Source organism: Idiotropiscis lumnitzeri, chromosome 2 (genome assembly GCF_059441095.1).
Source record: "Idiotropiscis lumnitzeri isolate Australia: NSW breed Sydney's pygmy pipehorse chromosome 2, RoL_Ilum_1.0, whole genome shotgun sequence".
In the NCBI taxonomy this organism is placed as follows: Eukaryota; Metazoa; Chordata; class Actinopteri; order Syngnathiformes; family Syngnathidae; genus Idiotropiscis; species Idiotropiscis lumnitzeri.
This window is the reverse complement of record NC_142392.1, coordinates 18,095,347-18,121,925: the sequence shown is the minus strand read 5'-3', so window position 1 is coordinate 18,121,925 and position 26,579 is coordinate 18,095,347. Positions and strand designations below refer to the sequence as shown.

The 26,579-nt window shown below is 45.8% G+C and overlaps 1 pseudogene; it reads left to right on the top strand.

Annotated features, from left to right (window-relative positions):
* The first annotated feature begins 20,160 nt into the window (after positions 1 to 20,160).
* On the top strand, positions 20,161 to 25,710 carry LOC148341862 (uncharacterized; annotated as a pseudogene).
* Positions 25,711 to 26,579: the final 869 nt, after the last annotated feature.

The following is a 26,579-nucleotide window of genomic DNA, read 5'->3' as shown; positions in this document are numbered from 1 at the left end:
AGAACTAAATGTTCCCGGGTTTGTTGGTAGAAAAGGGGGTTGTGACGTTCTCCCTTTTTAAGCCCAAAGTAAGCCAAAGATGCAGGTGCATTCCTTGCGGCATGCGCTTGTTCACTGATGAGATCCGTGCAACCCTGGATGGATGCATTCAATGTATTTTAAATGTTTGGATGAGGTGAAACTACGCACCTATGCACAAAACAGAGCAGGGCACAGGTAACAGAAGAATTCGGAATGGGTGCTGAAACACCACACCCTGCTCGTGACATGGGGTATTCAACATCTGAAATTAACTCTGCCAAAAGTCTTCACCAATGAGCCGAAATCTTTAGTATGATGATGCGCACCGATAGTTAATGTGATTTGTGGCTCAGCGAACAGAGACAATTCATAGCGTTTCCTCTGCTCTGGGGCAAGGCACACATGCGAGGCAGCACCGGTAGACATCACAAATACATAATCCTAATACAAGATGCACTTCTGACCCTCGAAATTGGGTGAATGCATCCTGACAAACCAAATCATCAGAACTCAGTGTTCAATGCAAAGGACCAATTGGTGGTTTGAATGGGTGGAGGCGGCTTCACCGCGCAGACCAGAGCAGGAACAGGACGTACCAGCTGCGGGAGGATGGAGACCCTGGTCTCAGAGCTGCCCAGTCTACTGGAACGGAGGACAACATATGCTTCCCCCAGCGGATGTGCACAGTCAAATTCAGTCCCTTCTGGCAATTCAGTCCCACTCGAATTCCAGTGTTTGTTTCAGTGCAGGTTCGGACCATGGCAGTGACTCGGCCAATCTCAAGAGTTCTACAAGCGTGACAGTGTTGTTGCTCACTGGGATATGGAGAAGAACCTTGCAAAGCGTGGAATATCTTGTTCCACCATCAAAAACTGTTGTCCATCAATCGTCACCGGAATGCCAAGACCTGCCGGTCCTTGAATGCTGAGGCTCCGCGGGCACCCCTATCGTGGAATGGGGTCCCAATCGGGTTGAGGCGTCAACTGTGCGTTTGGAAGCCATAGTGTCAGGGTCGCCTTTTGGCGAGGAGGAAGGTGGACCCAAAAGGCGAGGAGGCAGGGAATGGATGTCGTTCAGGGGGTTTATTAAAGGGGTTCAACAAAGGAAGACAACCGGGACGGGAGCAAAATAACTACAGAACCAACGTGACGAACAGACGAGGGGGGCGAGGAACATAACCGAGGCAAAAGGCTGAGGAAGGCAAACGAGAACGAGGAGGGGAACAAAAGCAAGAGCATGAACATGAACGTGAGCGAAACGTGGTCGTGCCAGTCCGTAACTTGCGGCAATGACCCGACACTGAGTAGTGGGTCTGGGAGGCTTAAATAGTCCGAGTAATCAGAGGAGCAGATGGGAAACAGGTGCGTGATGAGGGTAACAGGGAACAGGTGCGTGGCTTGGTGAGGGCGAGGTGCTGAGGGGAAACGCCCCTACTCGGCTGATCAAACATAAACAACGAGCACATGGCAGGGAGGTGAGAAAATAACAACACAAACAATAACCAAAACCGCATGCACACGAAAACAATAACAAAAACCCTGTCATGCCCGACGCGGATCATGACAGTACCCCCCCCCCTCAAGGGACGGATTCCAGACGTCCTCAAAAAGAAAAAAAAAAACAAAAAGAACACCATGTCCAAAAACGAGGGTGGGCGGAAGGGGTCGGGAGGTGGGTCAGCGACCCGTGATCGAGGCCGGTCTGGCGGCTGCCCGGGAGGCCAGACCAGCGGGTCCTTCCGTGGCCATTCAGGCGGCCGTTCGGGTGGCCGAACCCGCAAGTCCAGTCGTGGCCATTCGGGCGGACGTCCCGGGCGACCCGAACGCCACATGGAGTCCGCTGAAGGGGCTGGGACGAGAAGCGGCGGTGGGGCCCCGGGAGCAGCAGGGGCAGGAACTTGGAGGGGTAACGAACCAGGTGCAGCCGAGACCGGAACGTGGAGGGGCGACGAGTCGTCGAGTGTCGCCGACGCAGGAACGTGGAGCGGCGGCTGGTCGCCGAGCCCCGCCGAGTCAGGAACGTGGAGCGGCGGCTGGTCGTCGAACCCCGCCGAGACAGGAACGTGGAGCGGCGGCTGGTCGTCGAGCGTCGCAGAGACAGGGACGTGGAGCGGCGGCTGGTCGACAAACCCCGCCGAGTCAGGAACGTGGAGCGGGGGCTGGTCGTCGAACCCCGCCGACACAGGAACGTGGACCGGCAGCTGGGCGTCGAACCCTGCAGAGACAAGAACGTGGAGCGGCGGTGGGTCGTCGTCCACCGCCGAGGCAGGAACCAGGAGCGACCGTGGGTCGTCGAGCGCTGCCGGGACCAAGGCGAGCAGTGGTGACGGGTCGTCGGATGCTGCCGAGGCCAGAGCGGGGCGCGATGGTGGGTCGTCGTGCGTCGCCGAGGCTGAGGCGTGACGCGGCGGCGGACCGTCGTCCATCGCGGGCACCGGAACCGGGATCGGCGGCTGGTCGTCGAACCCTGCCGAGACAAGAACGTGGAGCGGCGGTGGGTCGTCGTCCACCGCCGAGGCAGGAACCAGGAGCGACCGTGGGTCGTCGAGCGCTGCCGAGACCAAGGCGAGCAGTGGCGACGGGTCGTCGGATGCTGCAGAGGCCAGAGCGGGGCGCGATGGTGGGTCGTCGTGCGTCGCCGAGGCTGAGGCGTGACGCGGCGGCGGACCGTCGTCCATCGCGGGCACCGGAACCGGGATCGGCGGCTGGTCGTCGAACCCTGCCGAGACAAGAACGTGGAGCGGCGGTGGGTCGTCGTCCACCGCCGAGGCAGGAACCAGGAGCGACCGTGGGTCGTCGAGCGCTGCCGAGACCAAGGCGAGCAGTGGCGACGGGTCGTCGGATGCTGCAGAGGCCAGAGCGGGGCGCGATGGTGGGTCGTCGTGCGTCGCCGAGGCTGAGGCGTGACGCGGCGGCGGACCGTCGTCCATCGCGGGCACCGGAACCGGGAGCGGCGGCGCTTCGTCAGGCGCCGCTGAGGCAGATACGGCAGGCGGCTGCTCGTCGTCCACCACGGATGCAGGGACCGGGAGTGACGGCTGCGGGCCGTGTTCTGCCGAAACGTGAGCTTGGGGCGGAAGCAAGGCGTGCTCCGCTCGAACGAGAACTTGGGACGGACGCCGGACGGGCTCCGCGTGAACGTGAACTTGGGGCGGGAGCGCGGCGTGATCGGCCTGAACGTGAACTTGGGTCGGGAGCAGGATGTGCTCCCCCTGAACGTGAACCTGGGACGGACGCACAACATGCTCCGCCTGAACGTGAACCTGGGACGGACGCACAACGTGCTCCGCCTGAACTTGAACTGGGGACGGACGCACGACGTGCTCCGCTGGATCGGGAGCTGGGGTCGCAAGCAAGGCGCCGGGACGGGATTCGGTGGCCGGCGGGGAGCCGGTACGGGGCTCGGCGGCCGGCGGGGAACCGGGACAGGGCTCGGCGGCCGGCGTGGAGCCGGGACTGGGCTCGGCGGCCGGCGGGGAGCCGGGACTGGGCTCGGCGGCCGGCGGGGAGCCGGGACTGGGCTCGGCGGCCGGCGGGGAGCCGGGACTGGGCTCGGCGGCCGGCGGGGAGCCGGGACTGGGCTCGGCGGCCGGCGTGGAGCCGGGACAGGGCTCGGCGGCCGGCGGGGAGCCGGGACAGGGCTCGGCGGCCGGCGGGGAGCCGGGACTGGGCTCGGCGGCCGGCGGGGAGCCGGGACTGGGCTCGGCGGCCGGCGTGGAGCCGGGACAGGGCTCGGCGGCCGGCGGGGAGCCGGGACAGGGCTCGGCGGCCGGCGGGGAGCCGGGACTGGGCTCGGCGGCCGGCGGGGAGCCGGGACTGGGCTCGGCGGCCGGCGGGGAGCCGGGACTGGGCTCGGCGGCCGGCGGGTAGCCGGGACTTGGCTCGGCGGCCGGCGGGGAGCCGGGACTGGGCTCGGCGGCCGGCGGGGAGCCGGGACTGGGCTCGGCGGCCGGCGGGGAGCCGGGACTGGGCTCGGCGGCCGGCGGGGAGCCGGGACTGGGCTCGCCGGCCGGCGGGGAGCCGGGACTGGGCTCGGCGGCCGGCGGGGAGCCGGGACTGGGCTCGGCGGCCGGCGGGGAGCCGGGACAGGGCTCGGCGGCCGGCGGGGAGCCGGGACAGGGCTCGGCGGCCGGCGGGGAGCCGGGACAGGGCTCGGCAGCCGGCGGGGATTCGGAACGGGCCTCGGCCGCTTCCGGGGAGCCGGAACGGGGCTCAGCAGCTGGCGAGAAACCGGAACGGGACTCAGAAGCTGGCGAGAAACCGGAACGGGACTCAGCCGCTGGCGAGAAACCGAAACGGGACTCAGCCGCTGGCGGGGAGCCAGAACGGAGCTCAGCAGCTGGCGAGGAGCAAGAACGGAGCTCAGCAGCGGGCGAGGAGCCGGAACGGGGCTCAGCAGCGGGCGAGGAGCCGGAACGGGGCTCAACCGCTGGCGAGGAGCCGGAGCGGGGCTCTGGAGGCTGCGGCTGATGTGGAGGCGGCGTGGGTTGCGGCAGCTGGTGTGGAGGCGGCATGGTCTGTGCAGCTGACGTATGGGCTGCATGGGTCACTGCTGCTGGCGTGGAGGCGACGTGGGTTGCTGCAGCTGGCGTGGAGGCGACGTGGGTTGCTGCAGCTGGCGTGGAGGCGACGTGGGTCGCAGCAGCTGGCGTGGAGGCGACGGCGGGCCGAGCGCAGCAGTCGGTCCGGGCACAGCCGAACCGGGGGCCCTGATCCCTATCAGCCTGCCGCCATAGGGAATCAGGGGAACGAGAGGCACGAGGGACCGAGGTTACCGGGGCTGGTGAACGTGAGCTAGGAGATGCCTGGGGGACGTGATCAGGGGCCGAAACCGATGGTGAACGCGGTGTGCGACGTGACCGTGACTTGCGAGATTTAGGACGTGAAGCGCGCGAGGTGGAGTGGGAGACGGTCTCGAAAAACTCAAATGGTTCGGGGGGAGGAAGGTGACGGCTCAAAAATAACTCTGCGTTGCGCTGAGCGACTAAGAGAGCGGAAATATATTCGAAATCATAGTCGTGATCTGGATCGACAAAAATGTGAGGGGCAAGGTGCTCAAAATCATACTCGTAACCGGACTTACTTGAATCGTGAGGGGGTGAAAAGGCTTGGTGCTCAAAATCGTCTTCGTAATCAGAATCAATAATAAGGTGAGGGGGTATGACAGGCGGGTAGTCGTCGTCGTTACCGTGACACATGGGGGAAGAAACAAACGAGGCACGGGGCTGGTCGGCAGGCTGATGAGGGTGGTTGTCCGAGCGGCGGCGGCTGTGTCCTTCTTTGGTCGGGTCATTCTGTCAGGGTCGCCTTTTGGCGAGGAGGAAGGTGGACCCAAAAGGCGAGGAGGCAGGGAATGGATGTCGTTCAGGGGGTTTATTAAAGGGGTTCAACAAAGGAAGACAACCGGGACGGGAGCAAAATAACTACAGAACCAACGTGACGAACAGACGAGAGGGGCGAGGAACAAAACCGAGGCAAAAGGCTGAGGAAGGCAAACGAGAACGAGGAGGGGAACAAAAGCAAGAGCATGAACATGAACGTGAGCGAAACGTGGTCGTGCCAGTCCGTAACTTGCGGCAATGACCCGACACTGAGTAGTGGGTCTGGGAGGCTTAAATAGTCCGTGTAATCAGGGGAGCAGATGGGAAACAGGTGCGTGATGAGGGTAACAGGGAACAGGTGCGTGGCTTGGTGAGGGCGAGGTGCTGAGGGGAAACGCCCCTACTCGGCTGATCAAACATAAACAAGGTGCACATGGCAGGGAGGTGAGAAAATAACAACACAAACAATAACCAAAACCGCATGCACACGAAAACAATAACAAAAACCCTGTCATGCCCGACGCGGATCATGACACATAGAAGCGTTGTCGGAGGAGGGGGTAGCGGTGGTGCCCCCGTGCTAGTGGAGCTCTTTGTGACAGGCATGGCGCTGGACCACAGGATGGCACATTTCAGGAAGTGGCTCGGTTTGGACCGCTCATCACCCAGTGACCCCACACCCCACAGCAAGAGCACGCCCCACTCACAACCCATGTCTATAACCACCGCAGCTTCTATTATGTGACCTTGTTGACCGGCAGGTGCGGACAACAAGCCTGCTGTGGGCACTGCGTCACCAGAACCTGGCCCAGGAGCAGCGGAAACGGAAAGAGCAGACGCAATGGGAGGTGCATGCGTCGGCTGCTGCATTAGCTGCTTCCCCCCGCTTTTATTTTATTTTTTTCCCCCCCCATATTCTTTTTTCCTTTCCCAGTGAATTAGCACTCTTGGCCCTCTGAACTCACGAGTGTAACAATTCTTTTTCTACATCCAATACAATATTTTCTTTCATCGATGCAAAAAACGGGGGTTCTACTCATACTGATTAGCAGTTTCTAATTGACGGACTGTTCCGCATGATGTCAGTAACTGGGAGGCGCACGCCCTCGAGGACGGCCACCCGGCACAGCTGAGTGGTGGTGACACTTCAATCCATTCGAGTCTCGCCCCGTCTCCCATAAGAGCTCACCAACTTAATCCCTCATCATATTTTACAAATGCCGATGCCATTTGGTTTTGTCTTCTGTTCATGATTCATATTCAATCCCCATGAACATGTCAACTATAATTTAGCTATTTTTTAACTAGCTAATATAACCCTGTTTTCCTCAACCAATGAGTCAGTATTCTTTGAAGTGGATTATCCGCAGACTAAAAATTTCTAATTTAATTTATATCAATTAACTGTAAATCAAAAGTCCCCTCATAACATGATAATTCATGACATTCCTGTCATTTCCATCTCAAAATGTCGTTCCATTAATTGAATTACCGTAGTATATCCGTCGCCAAACTGAAGTATGGAACATTAGATGGGTTTTTTTTGTTTTACATGACATGTTCTGTTTCAACAAAATTGTATCTCTTATCAGTTTCCCTGTTTCATGAGTTGCTGCCGGGGGCACAAAGGAGGAGTTCAGAGAGGAATTTCACCCTCAGGGGCAATCCCAAACTTTTGTTTGCAGGACATTGTAACACTCTGGGCTGGTTTATTGTTCTTCTTATTGCAATTTTACTGCGTTCAGTCTTCCTCGAGACTGAATACGTTCTCGTGTTTGCCAAATAGTTAATCCTAGTTTCTCACTTTAGCTTTGCACAGTCAAGATATGAACTTTTTCAACTGCACAATCACTTCATTGAGGTCTAATTATCAATTGTTTACCATAGTCAGACTTTTGCCGTCAAAGAGACCTGCTCCTGAACCATATGTTAACGTTTTTATCACTCAGGGCTTTTCCGTGTTGACAAATCACATTCCACGGAACATGCATTCATTCTTTTATGATCTTGGATTTCTCTATTTAAATGACCCCTTCTTGCAATGAAGATTAATTTCACCCCAATGATTATGTAGCCAATTATCTTTCTCATTCTAATTTTGCTTTAGTTATTATCCAAAATTTTAAACATATTTTTTATGCTGCAAATTTCAATGTATACTAGGACGCACACGCGTTAGTTGAACTGATAAAACTGAATATTAATGCAATCACATTTGGGTTTTAGAAGGGGCATTTCTTTCTACAAAGGAGGGACTGGCACTGGTTTATAACTATAACCACTTATCTCCTGCGTGGGGGCTGCCTGACTTCCTGGTCCCAAAGTAGATGGTAGCCAGGTTTTTGATTTTGTGTGGCCTTGACCAGAACACGAGTAATCACAGTGTACGTATCTGAACAGCGGAGTCGAACCGGCCCAGACTTAATGCATTACTCTTGCTACGTACCAGCGAAACCGTCGGCTCAGCTCCAGGGCCTCCACACAACGGTACGCCTCGATCCTTACTGTGTTCCATGCCACAAAGTGCCCAATATGATACGTGGAAGCGCGCTTCTCTTCATTATTTCTATTTCCAGCTCATAATTTTCCTGATAAAATTTACACCCTGGCCAGGGTCTGTGCTCAAACTGAGCTTATTCACGACTATGTTGTCTATAGCTATAGTTTTACAATTCCTATTTCTCATCTCTTTAACCACTAGACCTTTCTTTTCTTCATCTTCTGCACATTTCTCCCGCACAAGTCCCCATTTACTTAGTTCCTATCATCATTTTTTTTCATTTGTCCATTTATTTATACTTTTTATAATGTTCTTTCATAGTGCGGTTACTTTGACATCTTTTAATGTCTTAATCATTATAGAGGCCTCTTGTTTAAACAATAATTGAAACTAACACAGGGACATTTTCCATTACCAATCAGCCAGCAGACCCACACGCACAAGCTTTCTTTAACGACCCCAAAAGCCTCGACCGCTTGGACACAGGCGCACAACACCCATTGTGAGTAAAAGCATCTCACCGAAAGTTCAGCCGGCCGGCTGTTGAACGCCTGCGCCCCAGCACCCCGAGAACCTCGATGGAGCAAAATGCCAAAAATGGGGTATATTTTGTTGTTGATGTGTGGGTCTGTCTCAGCTTCCCTCCGGACAGGTCGCCGAGCATGGCAAAATTGGTGATGGAAAAAAATTCTCTGACACAGCCATTTTGGTTAGAAAGAGATTTTATTCTCGTCACATGCTGATGTCAAAAGAAGTCTCCCCAAAAAGAAAAAAGGGAAAGGTGTACCCTTTCTCCAGCCTTCCCTTCTAATGGCCACACCGGACATGAATATTGAAGGATTGTATTACGATTGCTGGCATTATTTTAAACACTTACGGGACAGAAGGTCAATTATTTAATTTAGCAGGTTCATATTTACTGAATATGTTAAACATTGATTAAACAAAAAGCATTTTTCAAATGTATGTAGAAGTGCAGTGCATCGATAAGATTGACTGGGATTGTAGTCATGGTGTTTACTGATGCATTCATATGCTAAATTTATATGACTAAGTTTAAATGTAAGACCTCAAAATTGCACACATAGTATTTTCACGACCCACACTCTCATTCAGAACAAACAGATTCAGTCTGCTCAGGTCAAACTGATGACAAACCAGATAGCACTTCATGGACAAATACAATAAAACACATTCTCCACATAGGCCATAGAAGATACAAACATATCAAGTTGGGCCGGGGAGGACGTCACAGGGACGCGATCAGGAACACCAAAAACACAACAATTTGATCTGGGAAAACATACACCACACAATCTGTACACTGACAAGATTACAGGGGAATGTGAGCAGGAGAGACGGAGAGACTGCCGCCTGCCTGAGAGGGTCAGCCTTGGACGTGGAACGTGGGAGGGAGCAAGGACGACCGATTCAACCTACATGACCCTTGACATAGAAAATCTATAATATGAGTGGCTGGATTGAGATCAGCGCGACATTTTTCGATTGTGCTCGTCTGAGTACAGTTTCTCGTCAGATTAAGAAAAAGCCGCCCAGATATCTGTATTTGCACGATTCCCTGAACTCCAGAAATCGAAGAAACTAAAATATCGCAACCCTAATCAGCTGTTGTTGAGTCTTTATTTGGCCCTTTTCTTCTTGAGTACAAAAAACGAACACGCATTGGAGTAAGTTTGGCTTTGAAGATTCATTTACTAAATGTTTCTCATTTTCTCGGTGGCTCAACTCCAACAGTGGATATAAACATACACTACATCTGCCAGCATAGTTTTGAAACCTGACATGACAAACTTAATTTCTTTAACAACATATAAAAACTGGAATATGTAAAATGTTAAATAATCAGTTCAAATTTTAAACTGGAAAAAAAACACGGAGTTTAACCCCCACTTATGGTTATTCTTTGGCATTTATTTTCTGCACTGATTTCATTTGGCATCAACAAATGTTAAGCAGACCTGCAAGTAAACGGCAATATTCAAAAATAAAACGGCAATAACCTTGAACGATTTCCCCAAACAACTTAATGTTGTGATGCATATTTCTCACGATAGAAAGTCGTTCTTTACAAAGCAAATGAGAGTAAAACGTGTACAAACCTGCTTTGAGTGGCACAACACGAGGCTGCTTGCAAACTTCGCCCAGCAGTTGAAGATGTTGCTCGTTCTCTTCTTTTATTTCACAAAGTTCCTCTTTGTACTTAGGTGTCGTTCTTGCACACATTTTCAAATGATAATTCCCAAAAATCCGCACTTGGTCTTTGCTTGGCGATAAATCGTGTGCTTCTCTTTGTTCGACGAGATGAAAGAAAGATGGCATCGTCCCACTGAAAGGATTTCCTGTTCGTCACGATAGCCGAAGAACAGGACACACCCCGCTGTGATATGATTGGCTGCTGGCTGTGTGGAGCACTGTCACCAACTCACCGACAGATGTCGTCATTTGCGATGCAAATCATTGTTATCTTCTTCGAAACAGAGAAAAAACGTAAGATTTAAACCGTATGCACATGAACAAACATATTAGTTCCCAAATACGAACTTGAGAGATGTATTGAATTTTACTTTTGTTGCTGGTTTTGTTTTCACATCTGACACCATGTTGTTGGTTGGATAGTATTCCAAATGTATACCTATTATTAACAGTTGACATGATAAAGTGAAACTTTATGTCAACATATTTGCCTTTTTACAGGGTTTTTCGCCAGCGACGTGGTTGCGAATTTTAAATTAAAATACATCACTGTTTTATTCTTTAAATGTTAGAGTCTTAAAAAATGGTTTCAGTGCTTATAACTTAACTAACTTAAATATTTCATTATTCGTTTCAGTATTCATTAAACTACGGTGATTCATTATTTATTTCAAGATTCATTGAACTGTTTTAGTAATAATTTAGTATTCAATGTTTAATCGTGACTGTATTTACTTTTTCAATATTTGTGTCACTATTTTGTTCAATCTTAATATTATGGAAAATTATTTTGCAAGTCAGGTTTTTGTTATTTATTGTGGCCACCTGCTTTTGAAGAAAGTGCCTTTCGCTTCTTGTACGAGAGGATTCTTTGTGAAGCCAAAACAACACGACCTTGACTGATAAGTAGGCTCAACGCAGAAAAAGTATCTTTTTGTTTTAAGATTACACAGTTACTGTCAAATAAATCTTCATCTTCCTGTGTGCATCAGTATCTTCCCACGCACTTCTCCAGCTGAGATCACTCTGCAGACTGACCCAAAAGACAATTTATTTTCCAGACTATCTCATTGATCTTCCCTTACTGCTGAAAATTCCACAACAATCTGGGGTCAGACGTGGGATAGCTGAAGATCCGCCGGTGAAATTCAGGAACGCTGGCGGGTGGCCTCCGGGGTCCAATTCAGACAGCAGCAGCAAAAAACTGCGTGATGCGGATCATCTCCTCCGTGGTGACAAATAAACGTTGACTTCAGTCGCCATCAAGTTGCCAACTCCCGACATTCCAAAAGCTTTGAGAGAAACGGAGCCGATTTGCGTTTCTCTGTCTGGTTCTTTTTAGAGTTCAACTTCTAGTTCAGTTTTTCACCTTTTCACGGCGTAATGAAGGCCAGTTGAGCAAGTGGAACAAGTGATTTTATTGATGATTGTGGAAGGCACCAATTTCATAAGCACAGTTTCTTCTCACACCTTTTCCATTATGTCAGGTTCGCCAATTTGACATATAGGGTTCATAGCTGAAAAGAGAGACACGCAGCCCAAGTGGAGACAGAAAGGTTAACAAAGTTTATTTGGCAACTTCATCTCCCTTCTGTTCCTCGATGCTTTTCACACATTCCCTTTTATAACATCGAGGAATCAGATTACACTTCGAGAAATCAGATTACATTAAAGGGTGGTACAGTTCGTCTTCTCAAAAGCTGGTTTGGTCCGGTTTATCATTGGTGTGTCGTCGTGGGTCGCAGCTGACTTTGACGTCAGCATCTCTTATCAGGATCTAGCACGATGTTGCTTGCTTCAGACTTTGAGGCCAACTTCTTTATCAGGACTCATCACGATGTTGCTTGCTTCATCCTCACTTCTGAAGAAGTGCCACCGCCCTTCTTTTCAACATGATATGTGCACCATGTATTGAAATAAAGTTGCGTCATGGCAAATGTATAATAACCTCCAAATATTATTCTAACACATTAAGTACGTTTAAAAAGACAACTGAAAAGCATAACGTTAACAAATGTTGTTCCAGGCAAAGGCAATTAATTTTATTTACATCTTGATGTAAAATCACAAAAAAAATCATCATCACTCAAACACAATGGTTCTTCTGGCACTGATCACATTGGCTTAATGACAATAAAAAAGCTTTGCAAAATTTAATTTAGCATTTTTTATTCAAAATTACATTTACATCTTACCACAAAGAGTCGGTTCCTTCAGGTTTTTTTTGTCCTTTTTTTTAAGCTTCAAGGATCGCTGCTATTCTCGTAGGGCTGGACGATAAACCGAAAATTTACTGTTCCTGAAATTTAATACAATCATTTTGCCCATGTCGGTAAATTCGGTGTTTAAAAAAAAAAAGAATAGTCTTTTTAGTCACGTGACTCCACCCAGCTGAACTAGAAAGAAAACTGACGACACGGTCATAGCTGGCGATTCAAATCCCGAAGCGGCTGACACGCGAAGTAACGTTAGTTGAAGTTGTTCCTGTTGTGCTTGTCCCGAAAAGAAATTCGACATTTGTCGTTTGGAAATGTTTTGGGTTCCATAAAGACGATGTTTGAGCAAAAGAACACAAACTACAAAGTGCGTCGTAAACATCTGAAACAGCGCGTCCAACCTTTTATTTTTCACCACCCCCAACACAACCAATGTGTGCTAAAAGTTCAAAGTGAGAAGCAAGGTTGGACAAGTGACAACAGCCCATAACGGAGGCGACACCATACGAGAGTCTCAGAGGTGGACGCGCACATAGCGAAAGATTTAGCTCCTCTAGTTCCAGTGGAGCGCACAGGATTTAAACGCCTCATGAAAGTAGCCAACGAGAGGTACGAAAATATTTGTTGCAAACCGTACTTCCCGATATGGACTACATCGGGACGGGAGCGGAGACATGTCAAGCATTTTGCATCCACATCCGACTTGTGGTCGGGTCGCAACATGGATCCCTGTTTGAGCCTGACCGTGCATGACATAGACGACAAGTGGCGACCGCGCACCAGCGTACTTGAGACAGCATTTTCCTGATGAAGCACACTTGTTTATTTGGCACTGGCATTCGATTGACATTTTTTTCCATTCTATTTAGCATTTTGTTTACAGGCGACCAGCTCTTTTGCACATGGCATTATTTATATTGTTTACAAGATACCTTTACACATATCTAGGCCTTTGCAAATGGAATTACAGCATCTCGGCACAATCTATTTGCAGAAAAAGATTTTGTGAGAGATACCCCTTTTCTGCTGTTCTTTGTGACATTGTTCAAGTCATGCAAAGCAAGCTATTTGGAATGTTTATACAAATGATTTTTGTACTGTTATTTTTCATTGAAAGTAATGTGTACCAGTTGGTCAATAAAAAAAACAGTTAATATGCACTTCCTGCATTTATTTTGATTTTGGTCCTCAGGGGGAATTTATCGTGCATCGATCATTACAGAGGTAAAATTGCTCAATTTATCGCAATATTGATTTCAGGTCATATCGTCCAGCCCTATATTCTCGCCATTACAATCGTGTCTCTCAGCATGCCGTTTAGTGGCGAATTTCTTAGCACAAACACTGCAACTGAATGGCTTGTCTCCACCATGTGTTGTTGTGTGTTTAATTAAATTAGACTTTTCAGAGAAGCATTTACCACAAACTGAGCAGGAAAAAGGTTTTTCTCCACTGTGTGTTCTTGTGTGGCTTGTTAACGTTGACTATGCAGAGAAGCATTTTCCACAAACTGAGCAGGAAAACGGTTTTTCTCCACTGTGAGTTCTTCTATGTTTTGTTAAAGTTGACTTATGAGAGAAGCTTCTGCCACAAACTGAGCAGTAAAAAGATTTTTCCCCACTGTGTGCTCTTGTGTGGCTTGTTAAATGAGGCTTTTGGGAGAAGCTTTTACCACAAACTAAGCAAGAAAGAGGTTCTGCAGTGTGTGTTTTTGTATGTTCTGTTAATCGTGACTTTAGAGAAAAGCTTTTACCACAAACTGAGCAAGAAAAAGGTTTTTCTCCACTATGTGTTGTTGTGTGTTTTCTTAAATTAGACTTTCCAGAGAAGCTTTTGCCACAAACTGAGCAGGAAAAAGGTTTTTCTCCAGTGTGTGTTCTTGTGTGTTCTGTTAAATTTCCCTTTTGGGAGTAGCATTTTCCACAAACTGAGCATGAAAAAGGTTTATCTCCACTGTGTGTTCTTGTGTGGATTGTTAACATTGACTTATGCAGGAAGCTTTTGCCACAAACCGAGCAAGAAAACAGTTTTTCTCCACTGTGTGTTCTTGCGTGCGGTTTTAAAGACAGCTTTGAAGTTAATGAGTCAGTGTGACATGCCCTTTCACCTTTGGCTTGCCCATCATCATCATCATCATCATTAGTATCATCATCATTGTCATGAGCGTCGGATAATGTGTCCTCATTATGTGCTTGTGATGGCCCCCAGTGGTCTTCATCACCTTCTGTTGTCACGTGATGACTTGAACTGCTGCTTGGAGGCTCCGCCCCTCTGTTGTCCTCACTCTCACCCTTGTTTTCATCTTCAGTCTTTATAGGGACAAAGTTCAGTGGTGACTTGTTGATCTCCTCCTCCTCCTTTTTGATGTGAGTCAAGTCTGGCTCCTCTTTCACAAAACGGAGATAGTTTTCACTGACCTCTGTCGGACACAAAAAGACAAACATACATTTGGTTTGGTCAAGTCAAACCTCGTGCGTCGACTTTGTCTTATATTGTTTCTACCGTGCTACCTTGACTTGTACCTGCCGCATTAATGTTGTGATGCATGCAATGCGTGTGACCCCGATTTGGACCAGACCATGGGGGCATTTCACAAAATTACGTCCTACGATGTAAACCTCCCTTTCCGAGCAGCACAGCAGTGATAAACGAGCATTTAAAAAGGAAGCACGTTGTGGCTGATGCCCGATTAAATTCCTGACATAGTCACAGACGTTTCTGGAAGCGAGCTGAAATTAGCACACACAGGCTATTGTGTGCGTCTGATGGAACACCTGTTGTGGGACCCTAACATTGATGGGGGCCATCGCAACATTATGTCATTAATAGAATAGAAATCCTTCAAGTGAAATATGTTTACAAATTTTTCATTTTGCATTTAGAGATAATTTCATCGTGGGTACTTTTTGCTTCCATTCTAATCTGTATGCCTAAAAGAATTAAAGGGGCCCTGGCATCATAGTCACTATTTATTGCATGATTTATGTTTGTTTTTTTTTTGTTTGTTTTTTTTCCCAAAATGACATTTAGCCTGCTAGTACGTTCCAACATTCCCCTTTTGATTTTTTTTTAAATAAAATTTCTGTTTCTAAATAAATTTTAAAACAAAATTACATGTGAAGAATCAAAATCCCTACACATAAATTAAGCAACAACACTTTCATGTTGACATATTTGAATAATGACTGTATATTTTAAACTTATCCAATATGTATTAAAATTAGACTAAGATACACCATAATATTACAAGAGTTCCCTGAATTATTTTGTAACTGCAATGATGCTTAACAGCCATAGGGTGTCAGTAATGAGTAACAAAGTAACACAACACCTCCCATTGTTCCGTCATCATTTTCATTTGCATAAATTACCGGGAACTATGAGTTGCGGGGGAGATGCAAACCACCTGGGCCACAGGAACTTTTATTATCAGGAACTAAATGTTCCTGGGCTTGTTGGTAGAAAAGGGGGTTGTGACGGTATCCCCTTTTAAGCTCATAGTAAGCCAAAGATGCAGCATGCGCTTGATCACCGATGAGATCCGTGCAACCTTGGATGGATGCATTCAATGTATTTTAAATGTTTGGCTGAGGTGAAACTATGCACACGTGCACAAAACTGTGCAGGGCTACCCGAGGTTCATTGACTCTCACCCGACCAAGCCAGTAAAAAGTTCATAAATAAATAAGACCAATACGTACTTGATTTAAAAAAAAAACTTAATATTTTGTGTTTTATCCACTAAAATTGATCAACCGCCATTGATGTTTTCGCCGCAGTGTGCACATTTTGTAAGTTAGGCAGAATTCCTTCCGTAAGGAATTGCTTAAACAAGATATAAAAACCAGAAAATTGAAAATGTAAAATAATCAGTTCAAATTTTATACTGGGAAAACATGGAGTTCACCCCCCACTATTGGTTATTCTTTGGCATTTATTTTCTGCACTGATTTTATTTGGCATAAACAAATGTTTAGCAAACCGACAAGCAATATTTAAAACTAAAACGGCAATAACCTTGAACGCAATTCCCCAAACAACTTAATGTTGTGATGCATGCAATGTCGTTCTTTACAGAGCTACGGAAGAGGATTAGGGCCATGAATGAGAAAAAAAAAAAGATTGGAAGGATTCTGACTTTAATCTCAGAATTCTCACTTTAATCTCAGAATTCTGACTTTAAATTCATTCATGGCCCTAATCCTCTTCCGTACAAAGCAAATGAGAGTAAAACGTGTACAAACCTGCTTTGAGTGGCACAACACGAGGCTGGTTGCAAGCTTCGTCCAGCAGTTGAAGATGTTGCTCGTTCTCTTCTTTTATTCCACAAAGTTCCTCTTTGTACATGGGTGTCGTTCTTTCACACATTTTCAAATGATAACTCCAAAAAATCTGCACTTGATCTCTGCTTGGCGATGAGTCGTTAGCGGCTAGCTAGCTAACAAGCTAAGCTAACTACGCCGAAAAGCATCAACGCGCGAAGATGAGTTATCGGGACACAAAGACTTAATAAATTATGTCGTAGTCCTTTAGAGTAGCACTGGACATTCTGTGAGAAAATTACAGCCAGTTCCACACTAAATCAGAAGAATTTAGCGGTGTTTGTTTTTATTTCGGTGTGGACGGGTCGGTGCATGTGGTCGAGGTCCTTCGGAAGCTGCGCGCTTTCTAATGACGTCATGCTTTAAGCACGTATTTTTCAAATATATTTCTTTGCCTCTGCGTTTGTTTTTTAACCCTGGCTGTTCTATTTTAATATGTATTTTATATAATATTTTAATTCGGTTGATAAAAAAAAAACTAAATTAACACTCCATTGGCGAGTCAGCTTCCACGTCACTTCCGCCTATGCCCCGAGCAGCCGCTGCTGGAACAGCAGTGGGACGTTCAAGTTTCTCCTACCGAACTTGCAACAATGCTGTGGTTCAATCGGGCTGCAAGATTCTATGAATATAATGTCTGCATATACTAGCAGTGCTTCTCAATTATTTCACGTTTTGGTAAAAAAAAAAAAAACTTTATTGACATTAGCAAACCAAACACAGTTATTAATACGTACATAATATAGAAATGACAAAAAGAAGAGCGAGGGGGATTTTAAACACCAATTCTTTGTAAATAACATAAAGCAACAGCTTTAGTATGTTTACGATACGTTTTTTTTTTTAATTTTATGGTGACTATACGTTTTTTTTTATGGTTACTGTAAAGTTTTGTCTTCTATCTTAAGAAGTCACGCAGGTAACGTGATGCTGCAAGCTTGTGCCTCTTTATTTATTGACTTCTCGTCTATGTGCGTAGACACTTGTTCGTCTGGTAACCAAACACACGTCAGGCAATACTGCCAATTAGTGACTAATGACATAACTGCTATCATTACATCTCCCTTTCAAACGTTAAACAATGCCTATGACTTTTTTAATTAATTTTTTAAAATATTATTATTATTATTATTATTATTTTGTTTTGTTATCAATTATTTTCACTTCTTATCAATATCCACACATTTTTATGACAACAAGCAGCTCTACAACAATTTTAGGAACAATAACACAACATTAAACATTTTCAATCAGCCTGTCCGGTTGTCGTCTAACTCTTGTTGATCTTCGAAGAGGTTCAGTAATCCCAGAAATTGCTGGTGGTTGAGGTCTGTGCTCCTTCGATGTATCCGCCTGCTTTGCAGCCTCAGCCTTATCAGAAGATTTCTTGCAGTCCTCGGTAGTGATGGGTAGATGAGGCATCTTGTATCGTTTTGACACAGTGACACACTGTATTGACACTGTGTTGACACTGTGTTGCTGAATACTGACACCTGGTGGACTTGCAGGAAAAATTTGACCGGGTCATCAGACTCTGATCTGTCAAACTAATTTTATCCAATTCCATTGATTAGGCATTTGCATTCACATTATTTTTACATATACGTACTTTCATAAAAAAATCGTTGATATTCGAGACGCAGTTGATAAATTAAGTGAACATCTGTCTGAATGCCTAAGTAAAAGTGTTGTGAATAACAATGGACTCATTGTAATTAAAGATTTTTATTAAAAAAAATAGTTTCTCCAGCGTTTTGTTATTCAGTCTATTTATATCTTTTTTTTTTTTAGGCAATTTCCCCCGCCTTTGAGAAGATCCTCCCACAAGGCACTGAAGAGGCCGGTGTGCACAACGCCTGTGTGGCTAATAGAAATAGATGAGGGAACGTTGCCTCCATGGACTTCCAGTATAAGAGCGGGTCTTCCGTACGTGCAACGTGTCCTGCTGACGTATAGCGCTGCACCTCTGAGTGCGCACAAGGCAGAAAACTTGCGTTTACCAGTGACGTCTTCCATCTTGCGGATATTTAACGCAGAGTAACGCGCCAATAACTCGATGCTTGTTTTGAGCGTGCATCCTGTTGACAGATACGCTTCCTTATAAACACAGTTTGGTGCGCGACCGCTGTGTCGACACGGTTCCGGTAGTGGTCACGTGACTTTCTTAAAGCAGTACGCTCACCGACACGGGTTTTCCCTGGAAGCTCGGCGCACGCATAGACGCCTCAGTGTCGCTGGACCCATCACTAGTCCTCGGGAACCTTCACAAGACTCCTCCAGTTCCCCCTCACTCTTTGTCCATCCTTTGTCCCCACAATGTAAGATCTCGGACACGAGACAGTTTTCCGCACCGAGAAAACATGTTTCTTAAACGAGTTACGACCTAATAGCATTTATATAACTCCTTGAATAACACGATTCGGTTTTAGAGGGACCGGAGAACCCTTAATTTACACTTCCGTGCTATCCGCAGGGGAAACACAGTTTCCCGAAAAACCCAGTTTCTCAATGAGTTAAGGCCTAATTCCATTGATATAACTCCTTAGACTAGCACGATCCAGTCTATCACACCGTACTGGTCAACGGCGCGCGCCTAGTCCATCAGCGTGAAGTTGGCCCTCCATTTCTTGCAAAAATAGGGTGAAATAGTTAAGAGTGCATCTGTGCTCGTTTGTGCTGTTAAAATTTCCGTTTGTGCTGCTTTGGTTCCAGAGATATGACACTTTTTTATTTCGAGTGGTGACATCACCCAGACCCCCACTTTCATCCAAATGAGTCGGGAATGGTGCCATTCGTTTGTGCTTCGTTTGTGCTTGTTTGTGCTGTTAAAAGTTTCGTTTGTGTTGCTCCGGTTCGATAGATATTACACGTTTTAATTCACGCGGTGACGTCACAAACACTAACGCTCCGGCGTCAGTCTATTTTGTTTTGGATGCTGTCGAACAAGGAGCTACGTATCGCGCTACCGCGTTCAGCTAATCACTTGAATCACTCGTATTTGTTATTAATTCCAGGTTATAAACTAGTTCCTGGAATGAACCGATGTTTTGCATGTTTCTGCGCATTTTACATTCTTCATGATCCTGGAAAGCAACTGTTGCCGGACGAACTTCAGGTAAACATGTCACACTCACTGTTGTAGCTTTTTTTTGCTAGCATGCAATAATCTTAAAATCTTCCTGTTTTCACTGCTGTCCATTACTTTAAATTCGATCTTATTTCTTTTAATATGTTGTTCTGCTGCTCACTTGTTTATTTCATCAGTAGTCATTAAAGCTATGTGATTATTTCTTAAATTATAGCAGACGTGAGGCCGAAACATATCCCTTGATCTATTTTGAAATAAAAACAACATAAACACACCCCTCGATGTAGCATTCCCTCATTTGAGAACAACTGAATTAATATAAAAACAGTCCATGCGTAATTGATGAGAGCCTGCAGAGAAAGCTTTATATGTAAAAACAAACAGCAACAAACAAAACACCAAACTATTTACATTGCAACAATTAAGCAATCACTGCTTTGTGAAGAACAAAGCATGTGGGAAGATCTTTGTCCTTTCTGATGCTGCTTTCACTCCACTTTCCAGGTCATTGTGCATCTCCCAGGCAAAAGCAGCCCTCCTGCAGTATGCCACATAATGTCCAAGAGAATCATGGGTCAAGCCTCTTTGAAATCCTATGACTGCTCTCAAAGTAAACATATTCTCTTGCAGCACCAGACTAGAGGGAATTTCAAGCAGGGCAACTTCTGTCCAACTCGTACCGAGGTCGGTGTCAATCCACAAACATTCTCCCAGACTGTAGCTGTGGGAAACATTCGCCGAACACAGAGCCTTTCCTGTACTGTTGTCTTGCTTTTTAAATGTAGATGGACACTGAGATGCATTTTGGATTGGTCGGAGGCAAGTAGAGTCAGGAAGGCTCAGTCCTTCTTCAGCAGCAGTCTGAAGATGAGTCATGCCACAGGTCTGCAGGACGGCAATGTTGGTACACACAAGCGGAACTTCCCTTATTACTTGAGTGCTTAGGCTGCAGTACGGTGAGGAACATTGTTTTTTCAAGTATACACTTGGAAGATTCCCCATGGCTCTCTCAATCACTGTCGAGATGTGGCATTGTGCATCTATTTGGAGAGCACCAGAGGTTAGGTGGACAGGCTTGAATATTTCTTTCAGGAGTTCTGCCCTCTTGGAATACACGTGTTGTGTCACACCTCGTGTTGCGATGGTTTTTACCAAGTGGAGGAATGGATTGTCACAGGTCTTGCTGCTTACAGCCTTTTCAAATGAAAAGCTGTCACAATAAGAGCAAGAAAGACACTCAAACACGGCATCAAATGCACAAATGTTGAGCACAGCGACTTTCAATTTGGAAAGTTTAACAGGCTGTTGTTGGTTTCCATTTTTCAACAATTGCACCTTGACTTTTTTACGTTCCACGGATGAATCCACATGCAGCCACTCAGGACAAGGAGAGAGATATGAACTCATCTTCCTTTTTTGGGTGGAACTTCTAAGCCTCTCCAGTTCTCAACTTCGGTAATTTGAAGATTGTTTGCAGCAGCATCAGATTCATCACCAAGGTCAGCATAATTTTTTACATTTTTTCCCCCACTCTGGGAAGTAGAGACATCGTCAGGTCTTAAGACAGTCGTAGCATCACCTACATCAGCCTTTTCTCTTTTTTGTTTTGCAGCAGAAATCCGCATGTTTCCGTCAATGAAGGCAAGATGACGAGCAACAAACCGGTCGACACGAATGGGAAGGCTTTCATGCTTGAAAAGCCCATTTTTTATGTTTTTAAACTCTGCTTCAACAGCTGCCGAACTTGCAGTGATGGTGGTGCTTCGGAAGAGAGGGACCATTCATTACTCCTGTCCAGAGTGGTAAGTAACTTCCCAGTCTGATGATGTGGGGAATAATCTCAGGGAGGAAGTGGGTGTTATCCCTGTCTCCCTCAGCCATGGCAAGTGACCTGCTCTCCTCGCATAATTCTGTCACCCACTGTCGAGCATTAGTGTGGATCTGTTGATGCGCCTCGACGGGTTCCTGTGCCTGAACCTCTGTGTCTGGCATGCTGATACAGTCTTCTTGTGCAATTTGTGTTTTTAGATATTTCTTCCGCTTTTCTGATGGGAGAGGGGTTGCAGAACTGTCATTACCTTCGGACTCACTCAGTGCCACAATAGTGATGGCACGTAGAAGTTCTGTTGAATGTTCCACACATTGTGACTTGAGTAGTTGTGATAATGATCTCACATAAAACTCTTTAACACGATGTCTTTTATTTTTCAGGCAGTCCCATTGGCAGATCATTTTGATGCAATGTGCAACATCTACCCTGACAAAGCATGGCGGCAGGTTTGCATGCTGATTCCCAAGCAAGACATTAAAGCACTCATTAATGTAGCTCTTCAAATCGGGATGTGGGGTAAAAGCTTTGACCAGAGATCCAAGAATTGCGAGAGAGAAATCACTTACAGCTTCTTTTGGGACCGGTGCACTTGCATGGATCCATTCTTTTAGCCACCCTGTGATAGCGCCAACATCATGCTTCTCTGATAACATCTGCACCACTGGACACTGCAGCTGTTATTTCCCGTCAGAACACCATGATAAAGGAAGATGTGGCCGGACGAGCCATTCGGTCTCACCAGTTTCTTAACTACTGAGCCAGTAGCATCAAAGCATACAGTTGGATGAGGTTTTTTTTGACAATGTCTTGTACACATGCATTTGTGTTTGACTCCAGTAATGACAGAAGAATTTGTCAAGTCCAATGTCTTTGATGCTCCCACTGTGAGGTGTACTGTACTTTAACAGCTGCAACGACAAAATTGGATTTTTATCACCCAATGCCAAATCATTTCTCTCTTGTTTTGCCTTGCGCAGGGTGGCCAAATTTGGGAGGTGGCTTGGCTCAGGATCTCCGAAGTTCATTAGTGTTGTTGCTTGCGGTGCCCGCCATACATGTGGTTCCATCCTGCCCTCAACAAGTTCCTTGGCTATCTTCACATGCAACTGCCCAGACAGGAATCGCTTTGAGCTGCCAGTGTAATGAGAGTCATCAATGTTCTTGATGTAAATAGTTGAGCATCATTGGACCGTCGAGTTCAGGCTCTCTGTCGCAATTGATGTCAAGATGGCCATGACATTCCCTGCAGTGTCCTCTAATTTCAATATACAGTGGAACCTCGGTTCTCGACCATAATCCGTTCCTGAACCCTGTTCGAAAAGCGAATTGTTCGAACACCGAAACCATTCCTTTACTGCTTGCACTGACTTTCTTTGGAGGCATGATTAGGGGCTAAAACACTTCGTACACCTATATAAAACGCGAGAGCAAAACGCAGCACGTCCGCACGCGACAACAGTTGATCACGAAGAGAGCAAGAGAGCGATCTACACCCGTACGCCGCTCAGCATCCCACCCTCGCGTACGCACTCACGCGTCATACCGGCGTTCGAACTCTGATGTTTGTTCGAACTGCGAAGCAAGAATTTCTCTATTTTTTTGTTCGGACTCCGATTTGTTCGAACTCAGAGTCGTTCGAGAACCGAGGTTCCACTGTAATTATTTGTGACTAATGGATAGACTCGACCGAGTTGTGTGCTGTGTGGGCAGCGTGGGTTCAGTTTCCACTCAGTGACGGTGTCTATGTCCGTCCTGTGACTAGCTGGCAACCAGCTTAGGGTGTTGTGCGCTTTTCGCCCGTAGTCAGCGGGGATAGGCTCCAGCACCCTCCCGCGACCCTGTACAGGATAATGACATGACATTAACGATAGCCTAATCATTCAATTGTTGCACCTTTTCTTGCCTGATGACGACCGTTTTATTGCGTGCTACTTTTCAAACTTGTAACTATGCACTCTTGTATTTATTCTTCCACCTTCCCCCTGTGTTTTCCATCAGGTAAGCTGTGACCTTTCCTGTCTTTGTCACTCCATACACTGGCAAGTACCGCGGGCAGTCCTAGCCTGGCGGAAAGGGGCAGTACTCGTAAACTGTGCTGCTTCTGGAGACCCCATGGCTGCGGGCCCACCATCTCCCTCTGCGAGCAACCGAAAGCTCACACTGGTGTAGTTTGCAACCAACAACGGGTCAGAGGGTCTACACCAACACATGAGCTGTCCACATACCAGGAGGTCGGGAGGAAGCAGAACAAATTGCCATTAAACAAGGGTTCCTCAACTACGGACATGTAAGTTCAACAACTCTGCTCTTAGTGTTCTGGTTTGCACAGGTGAAGGGTAAAAAACACAACTCGGTCGAGTCGAGTGTACCACTACACCTTCAGTGACCGCTATAATTAATCTGGAATCAAATATTAAGTATTTTGATAATCGGTTAATCATTGAGAGACACTACTTAAAATTCAAATTGCCCAAGTCCTGACTTCAGCCTCTCGAAAGTTAATTTTCTCTGATTTGTGACTCAGAATAAGACGGGCAAACACCGGCATTTACTTTGGAAAACAATGATAAACATTTCTGACTATTTTCTGACATGTCTCTAGTCACAAAGTGAATCATTTACAATACATGGAAAAAGCGGGACTATTTTACAGTTCATGCTCAGTGTCTAGAAAGTCAGCCTGGACCATTTGACTGACCTACGGTCAAAAGTCACGTCGCAAACTGTGAAATTAATGCCAATACCACATGATCGATGGCCAGCGTGTTAAAAACAATGGTGATATTATCGTGCATCACCGGTAAATAATACATTGTGAAATTCAAGACACGCACCCAACAACCCGAGAGATATTTTTCAAATAATCAAAATACAGAAAATGAGAATGAGGTTTATTTGCGAAAATGCGGCTATCTTTTATGTTGCCTGTTTTCCTTTTAAAAAAATTAAACACGCCAAGACAAACAAAAATGAATATGAACAAATTCCTGCCATCTTTTTTGTTAATATATCACAGTCATGTCTCCTACAAAAGAAACAAAAAACAAAGGAAGAGAATAAGCATATGATTGTTATTGTTTTAATAGTTTGCTGAAGTCTCGCTGCCAAAGATGTTAACAGTAGCTATTAGTCAGAATTTTGTCAGGATAATAAATCATCAAGTCAAATTTAAAAAAAAAGAAAAGTAGATTAAGGATGAAAAAGACTGTCAAATCGGTGTCAAGTCATATCTGCAGCAAAACTTACTCGACTTTGCTTACATTACAAAAATTGCTACATTTCTTATCGGATTCGTAAAATATTTACCTTTTCAAAGAAGTAGATAAACACCATTCCATTCTGTGTATCTGACATCGACTTACTGAAAACACAATATATCAGCGTAAGAGTATGCAAGCATAAATGGTATTAAACAAATTTTGGTGTTTTCCACTAAACATAAAGCACCACCCGAGAGCTATTAAGTCCGGTGTTTTACTGACAGTTCAGAAGAACGAGGCTTTTATTATTTCTTAAATGATGTTTACGCAGTCTTTATCACTTAATGTCTCAATTCTTAAATAATGTACACAATCCTTCTTACTAAATGCGAGAATGCGCTCTGAAAGGAGCTCTTAAGATTTTACATCAAAATATAAAGCAGCATAATTTATGTTATTTTTCTAAATCATTCAACCTTAATTTATTTACCGAATAATGCTTCTGTTTTATGATGGACTCGTAGTCGGGCACCAGTGGATTTCCATATTGGCAGATTTTTTTTCTATCTCTCTTCAATATTATTTTAAGGTTTTGGGGGGCCGTTTGTGCTGGCGGCAGCCGTCTTTACTTTTGACCACCTGCGGGCACAATGACAATAAATTCTAAATAGCGATGGTACGCGATACAGTGAACGCTTAATGATCCTTGTTAACTCTGGAAACTCTCTGTCTTTAACTATTTCATCCTGGCTGGCCGACTTCTGCGGTAACTTATTTGTTACCAAGTGCAATTTTATTACTCTGTGGGGCAAGCTTCAAAGCAGAGACTTCCCTTTAAACCTTTCTGTGCTCCTATTTTCGTAGGTGTATGCATCTTGCGATGATAAAAAAAAAATCCTTGACTTTATGACGCGTCACTTTTTGACCCATTTTCTCCCTCGCAGGTAAATGAAGGCGATCTGCACCTTCAAAGCTGGCTGGTTGAATGGGGATCGTAGTACAATTTTTTCAACCAACGCTTAACGCTCATGACGGTTTATGATTTAGTGACAAACGTCACATTGTTATTTGTCTAAACACACAGACGCAAAAGCCTCTTTTTTTAAAACATCCATTTTATATTGAAAGAAAAATCAAAAATATGACAAGGTTCAGTATGGTTACACATGATAAGGATTCTCTAAGTCGTAAAAAGTCTATAGGTCAGGGTTAAAACAGATGGATTAACATTTGATTCTAACAGATCTTCAAACATCTTCAATTCGTGCGCGAGATCCACAGGTTGTTGATGACGGAGACGGTATCTTATCACATCGTTAAACAGCGTGAGTATGGTAAGTACATGTCCTACACTTATCTCATTTTCCCAATTTTCCAAAATATTTTGAAACGTGTCGATCGAACCCGAGCGATTCAAAAATATGACATGTTGCACAAACGATTCCCACGGCTCCTGAAAAATTGTCAAAGACATGGCACGCACTTTTTGCATAAACAATAAAAAAATTTCAATCAAAGGGTCTTTATCATCGGGGTTATATGTAATTGTTCTATTTATTATATCTGCCCACCCTTGGCTTCTATAGCCAAAAATCGATAATTTTCTCAACACATTACCCATTTTTAATCAAAGTTATTATTTTCTATCAAATATTCTTCGAAAACATCAAGTTGATCACGGTATATCATAAGACATAGGTTCTCATCCAATGTAAGGCGGTCCGGTAAGTTCTTTACTAGTGCTAACTCCACCATTAAGATCTCTGCAACTCGCTTGACTGTTTCTTTATCCGTTTTTACAGAACACAAATCTAACAAGTAGTGAATACAGGGTAAAAACTTTTTATCGCAAAGGATTGGCATGATG